Source organism: Carcharodon carcharias, chromosome 5 (assembly GCF_017639515.1).
Source record: "Carcharodon carcharias isolate sCarCar2 chromosome 5, sCarCar2.pri, whole genome shotgun sequence".
Lineage (NCBI taxonomy): Eukaryota > Metazoa > Chordata > Chondrichthyes > Lamniformes > Lamnidae > Carcharodon > Carcharodon carcharias.
The window spans coordinates 22,734,395-22,742,073 of record NC_054471.1 but is presented as its reverse complement, the minus strand read 5'-3'; positions in this window follow the sequence as shown (position 1 = coordinate 22,742,073).

Genomic DNA, 7,679 nt, shown 5'->3' with positions numbered 1-7,679 from the left:
AACCGGGAGACCTCCGTCACACAGAGTCCATCCTCACACAAAAAGAGATCCTACCTCTGACAGAGACCTCCCTCATTCAAACCGGGAGACCTCCCTCACACAGAGTCCTCCCTCACTAAGAGACCTCCCTCACACTGAATACTCCCTCACACTGGCAGCGAGCCAACCCTCACACAGATACAGAGTCCTCCCTCACACAGACAGAGATCCTCCCTCACACAGACAGAGAGTCCTCCCTCACACAGACCGAGAGTCCTCCCTCACAGAGACGGAGAGCCCTCCATCACACAGACAGAGAGCCCTCCATCACACAGACAGAGTGATCCCTCATACAGGCAGAGAGCCCTCCCTCGGACAGACAGAGAGTTCTCCTTCAAACAGTGTCCTCACTCACACAGAGAGACAAACCCTCAAAAAGAGAGCCACATTTTGACACAGAGTGCTCCCTCAAACAGGGAGAGAGCTTAATCATACAGAGCCCTCCCTCAGACAGACAGAGAGCCCACCCTCAGACAGACAGAGATACCTCCCTCAAAACGAGTCCTCCCTCACACAGACACAGAGTCCTCCCTCACACAGACACAGAGTCCTCCCTCACACAGACACAGAGTCCTCCCTCACACAGACACAGAGTCCTCCCTCACACAGACACAGAGTGCTCCCTCACACAGACACAGATTCCTCCCTCACACAGACACAGAGTCCTCCCTCACACAGACAGAGTCCTCCTTCACACAGACAGAGAGCCCTCCCTCAGACAGGCTGAGAGCCCTCACTCAGACAGGCTGAGAGCCCTCACTCAGACAGGCAGAGAGCCCTCACACAGACAGTCAGAGAGCCCTCACTCAGACAGGCAGAGAGCCCTCACTCAGACAGGCAGAGAGCCCTCCCTCAATCTGACAGAGAGCGCTCCCTCGAGATAGACAGATGGACCTCCCTTGGTCAAGCAGTGAGTCCTGCCTCGGATAGACAGGGAATCCTCCTCCAAACAGAGGCCTCCCTCACACAGTGAGACACACACTTACAAAGAGAGACACCTTCTGACATTGAGTGCTCCCTCACACAGGCAAAGACCTCCCTCAAACAGTGACCTCCTGCACAGAGATAAAAAATCCTCCCTCATACAGAGATCTGCCTCACACAGACACAGAGTCCTCGCTCACACAGAGATCCTCCCTCACACAGGGAACCTCCCTCACTCAGACAGAGAGTCCTCCCTCACACAGACAGAGAGTCCTCCCTCACACAGACAGAGAGTCCTCCCTCACACAGACAGAGAGTCCTCCCTCACACAGACAGAGAGTCCTTCCTCACACAGACAGAGAGTCCTTCCTCACACAGACAGAGAGTCCTTCCTCACACAGACAGAGAGTCCTTCCTCACACAGACAGGGTGTCCTCCCTCACACAGACAGGGTGTCCTCCCTCACACAGACAGGGTGTCCTGCCTCACACAGACAGGGTGTCCTCCCTCACACAGACAGGGTGTCCTCCCTCACACAGACAGAGAGTCCTCCCTCACACTGACAGAGTCCTCCCTCACACAGACAGAGAGTCCTCCCTCACACAGACAGAGAGTCCACCCTCACACAGACAGAGAGTCCTCCCTCACACAGACAGAGAGTCCTCCCTCACACAGACAGAGAGTCCTCCCTCACACAGACAGTGAGTCCTCCCTCACACAGACAGAGAAACCTCCCTCACACAGACAGAGAGTCCTCCCTCACACAGACAGAGAGTCCTCCCTCACACAGACAGAGAGTCCTCCCTCACACAGACAGAGAGTCCTCCCTCACACAGACAGTGAGTCCTCCCTCACACAGACAGAGAGTCCTCCCTCACACAGACAGAGAGTCCTCCCTCACACAGACAGAGAGTCCTCCCTCACACAGACAGAGAGTCCTCCCCCACACAGACAGAGAGTCCTCCCTCACACAGACAGAGAGTCCTCCCTCACACAGACAGAGAGTCCTCCCTCACACAGACAGAGAGTCCTCCCTCACACAGACAGAGAGTCCTCCCTCACACAGACAGAGAGTCCTCCCTCAATCAGACAGAGAGCCCTCGCTCAATCAGAGAAAGAGCCCTCCCTCAGTCAGACAGATAGCCCATCCTCACGCAGACAGAGAGATATCCCTCACACAGACACAGAGTCCTCCCTCACACAGACACAGAGTCCTCCCTCACACAGACACAGATTCCTCTCTCACACAGACACTGAGTCCTCCCTCACACAGACACAGAGTCCTCCCTCACACAGACACAGAGTCCTCCCTCACACAGACAGAGAGTCCTCCCTCACACAGACACAGAGTCCTTCCTCAAACAGACACAGAGTCCTCCCTCACACAGACACAGAGTCCTCCCTCACACAGACACAGAGTCCTCCCTCACACAGACACAGAGTCCTCCCTCACACAGACACAGAGTCCTCCCTCACACAGACACACAGTCCCCCCTCACAAAGACACAGAGTCCTCTCTCACACAGATACAGATTCCTGCCTCACACAGACACAGAGTCCTCCATCAAACAGAGAGCCCTCCCTCACACAGAGGGCCCTCCCTCACACAGAGAGCCCTCCCTCACACAGAGAGCCCTCCCTCACACAGAGAGCCCTCCCTCACACAGAGAGCCCTCCCTCACACAGAGAGCCCTCCCTCACACAGACAGAGTCCTCCCTCACACAGACAGAGTCCTCCCTCACACAGACAGAGAGTCCTCCATCACACAGACAGAGTACTCCCTCACACAGGCAGAGAGTCCTCCCTCACACAGACAGAGAGTCCTCCCTCACACAGACAGAGAGTCCTCCCTCACACAGACAGAGAGTCCTCCCTCACACAGACAGAGAGTCCTCCCTCACACAGACAGAGAGTCCTCCCTCACACAGACAGATAGTCCTTCCTCACACAGACAGATAGACCTCCCTCACACAGACAGAGAGTCCTCCCTCAAACAGACAGAGAGTCCTCCCTCACACAAACAGAGAGTCCTCCCTCACACAGACAGAGAGTCCTCCCTCACACAGACAGAGAGTCCTCCCTCACACAGACAGAGAGTCCTCCCTCACACAGACAGAGAGTCCTCCCTCACACAGACAGAGAGTCCACCCTCACACAGACAGAGAGTCCTCCCTCACACAGACAGAGAGTCCTCCCTCACACAGACAGAGAGTCCTCCCTCACACAGACAGTGAGTCCTCCCTCACACAGACAGAGAGTCCTCCCTCACACAGAGAGAGAGTCCTCCCTCACACAGACAGAGAATCCTCCCTCACACAGACAGAGAGTCCTCCCTCACACAGACAGAGAGTCCTCCCTCACACAGACAGAGAGTCCTCCCTCACACAGACAGAGAGTCCTCCCTCACACAGACAGAGAGTCCTCCCTCACACAGACAGAGAGTCCTCCCTCACACAGACAGAGAGTCCTCCCTCACACAGACAGAGAGTCCTCCCTCACACAGACAGAGAGTCCTCCCTCACACAGACAGTGAGTCCTCCCTCACACAGACAGCGAGTCCTCCCTCACACAGACAGAGAGTCCTCCCTCACACAGACAGAGAGTCCTCCCTCACACAGACAGAGAGTCCTCCCTCACACAGACAGAGAGTCCTCCCTCACACAGACAGAGAGCCCTCGCTCAATCAGAGAAAGAGCCCTCACTCAGTCAGACAGATAGCCCATCCTCACGCAGACAGAGAGATCTCTCTCACACAGACACAGATTCCTCTCTCACACAGACACAGATTCCTCTCTCACACAGAAACAGAGTCCTCGCTCACATAAACCGGGAGACCTCCGTCACACTGAGTCCATCCTCACACAAAAAGAGATCCTACCTCTGACAGAGTCCTCCCTCATTCAAACCGGGAGACCTCCCTCACACAGAGTCCTCCCGCACAAAGAGACCTCCCTCACACTGAATACTCCCTCACACAGGCAGCGAGCCAACCCTCACACAGACAGAGATCCTCCCTCACACAGACAGAGAGTCCTCCCTCACACAGTCCGAGAGTCCTCCCTCACACAGACCGAGAGTCCTCCCTCACAGAGTCCGGCCTCACACTGAGCACTCCCTCACACAGACCGAGAGTCGTCCCTCACACAGCCAGCGAGACCACCCTCACACAGACGGAGAGTCATCCCTCACAGAGACGGAGAGCCCTCCATCACACAGACAGAGAGCCCTCCATCACACAGACAGAGTGATCCCTCATACAGGCAGAGAGCCCTCCCTCGGACAGACAGAGAGTCCTCCTTCAAACAGTGTCCTCACTCACACAGAGAGACAAACCCTCAAAAAGAGAGCCACCTTTTGACACAGAGTGCTCCCTCAAACAGGGAGAGAGCTTAATCATACAGAGCCCTCCCTCAGACAGACAGAGAGCCCACTCTCAGACAGACAGAGATACCTCCCTCACAACGAGTCCTCCCTCACACAGACACAGAGTCCTCCCTCACACAGACACAGAGTCCTCCCTCACACAGACACAGACTCCTCCCTCACACAGACACAGACTCCTCCCTCACACAGACACAGACTCCTCCCTCACACAGACAAGGTGTCCTCCCTCACACAGACAGGGTGTCCTCCCTCACACAGACAGGGTGTCCTCCCTCACACAGACAGGGTGTCCTCCCTCACACAGACAGGGTGTCCTCCCTCACACAGACAGGGTGTCCTCCCTCACACAGACACAGAATCATCCCTCACACAGACAGAGAACCTCCCTCAGACAGGCTGAGAGCCCTCCCTCAGACAGGCTGAGAGCCCTCCCTCAGACAGGCTGAGAGCCCTCCCACAGATAGGCTGAGAGCCCTCCCTCAGACAGGCTGAGAGCACTCCCTCAGACAGGCTGAGAGCCCTCCCTCAGACAGGCTGAGAGCCCTCCCTCAGACAGGCAGAGAGCCCTCCCTCTGACAGGCAGAGAGCCCTCACTCTGACAGGCAGAGAGCCCTCCCTCAATCTGACAGAGAGCGCTCCCTCGATATAGACAGATGGACCTCCCTTGGTCAAGCAGTGAGTCTTGCCTCGGATAGACAGGGAATCCTCCTCCAAACAGAGGCCTCCCTCACACAGTGAGACACACACTTACAAAGAGAGCCACCTTCTGACACAAAGTGCTCCCTCACACAGGCAAAGACCTCCCTCACACAGTGACCTCCTGCACAGAGACAAAGAATCCTCCCTCATACAGAGATCTCCCTCATACAGACACAGAGTCCTCGCTCACACAGAGATCCTCTCTCACACAGACAGAGAGTCCTCCCTCACACAGACAGAGTGTCCTCCCTCACACAGACAGAATGTCCTCCCTCACACAGACAGAGTGTCCTCCCTCACACAGACAGAGTGTCCTCCCTCACACAGACAGAGTGTCCTCCCTCACACAGACAGAGAGTTCTCCCTCACACAGACAGAGAGTCCTCCCTCACACAGACAGAGAGTCCTCCCTCACACAGACAGAGAGTCCTCCCTCACACAGACAGAGAGTCCTCCCTCACACAGACACAGAGTCCTCCCTCACACAGACACAGAGTCCTCCCTCACACAGACAGAGAGTCCTCCCTCACACAGACACAGAGTCCTCCCTCACACAGACACAGAGTCCTCCCTCACACAGACACAGAGTCATCCCTCACACAGACACAGAGTCCTCCCTCACACAGACAGAGTCCTCCCTCACACAGACACAGAGTCCTCCCTCACACAGACACAGAGTCCTCCCTCAAACAGACACAGAGTCCTCCCTCACATAGACACAGAGGCCTCCCTCACACAGACACAGAGTCCTCCCTCACACAGACACAGAGTCCTCCCTCACACAGACACAGAGTCCTCCCTCACACAGACACAGAGTCCTCCCTCACACAGACACAGAGTCCTCCCTCACACAGACACAGAGTCCTCCCTCACACAGACAAAGAGTCCTCCCTCACGCAGACACAGAGTCCTCCCTCACACAGACACAGAGTCCTCCCTCACACAGAAAGAGTCCTTCCTCACACAAAGGGAAAGTGCTCCCTCGCATATATGGAGAGTCCTCACTCACACAGAGTCCTCCCTTACACAGTCAGAGAGTCCTACCTCAGAGTCCTCCCTCACAGTGACAGAGAGTCCTCCGTCACACAGTGACCTCCCTCACACAGGGAGTCCTCCCTCACACAGACTGAAAGTACACCCTCACACAGCGTCCTCCCTCACACAGACAGAGAACCCTCCCTCACGGAGATACATTGTCCTCCCTGACACAGACAGAGAGTCCTCCATCACACAGACAGAGTCCTCCATCACACAGACACAGAGTCCTCCATCACACAGACACAGAGTCCTCCCTCACACAGACACAGAGTCCTCCCTCACACAGACACAGAGTCCTCCCTCACACAGACACAGAGTCCTCCCTCACACAGACACAGAGTCCTCCCTCACACAGACACAGAGTCCTCCCTCACACAGACAGAGAGTCCTCCCTCACACAGACACAGAGTCCTCCCTCACACAGACACAGAGTCCTCTCTCACACAGGCACACGAGTCCTCCCTCACACAGACACAGAGTCCTCCCTCACACAGACACAGAGTCCTCCCTCACACAGACAGAGAGTCCTCCCTCACACAGACACAGAGTCCTCCCTCACACAGACACAGAGTCCTCCCTCACACAGACACAGAGTCCTCCCTCACACAGACAGAGTCCTCCCTCACACAGACACAGAGTCCTCCCTCACACAGACACAGAGTCCTACCTCACACAGGCAGAGAGTCCACCCTCACACAGACAGAGAGTCCTCCCTCACACAGACACAGAGTCCTCCCTCACACAGACAGAGATTCCTCCCTCACACAGACAGAGAGTCCTCCCTCACACAGACAGAGAGTTCTCCCTCACACAGACAGAGAGTCCTCCCTCACACAGACAGAGAGTCCTCCCTCACACAGACAGAGAGTCCTCCCTCACACAGACAGAGAGTCCTCCCTCACACAGACAGAGAGTCCTCCCTCACACAGACAGAGAGTCCTCCCTCACACAGACAGAGAGTCCTCCCTCACACAGACAGAGAGTCCTCCCTCACACAGACAGAGAGTCCTCCCTCACACAGACAGAGAGTCCTCCCTCACACAGACAGAGAGTCCTCCCTCACACAGACAGAGAGTCCTCCCTCACACAGACAGAGAGTCCTCCCTCAAACAGACAGAGAGCCCTCGCTCAATCAGAGTAAGAGCCCTCCCTCAGTCAGACAGATAGCCCTTCCTCACGCAGACAGAGAGATCTCCCTCACACAGACACAGATTCCTCTCTCACACAGACACAGATTCCTCTCTCACACAGACACAGATTCCTCTCTCACACAGACACAGATTCCTCTCTCACACAGACACAGATTCCTCTCTCACACAGACACAGATTCCTCTCTCACACAGAAACAGAGTCCTCGCTCACATAAACCGGGAGACCTCCGTCACACAGAGTCCATCCTCACACAAAAAGAGATCCTACCTCTGACAGAGACCTCCCTCATTCAAACCGGGAGACCTCCCTCACACAGAGTCCTCCCTCACAAAGAGACCTCCCTCACACTGAATACTCCCTCACACTGGCAGCGAGCCAACCCTCACACAGATACAGAGTCCTCCCTCACACAGACAGAGATCCTCCCTCACACAGACAGAGA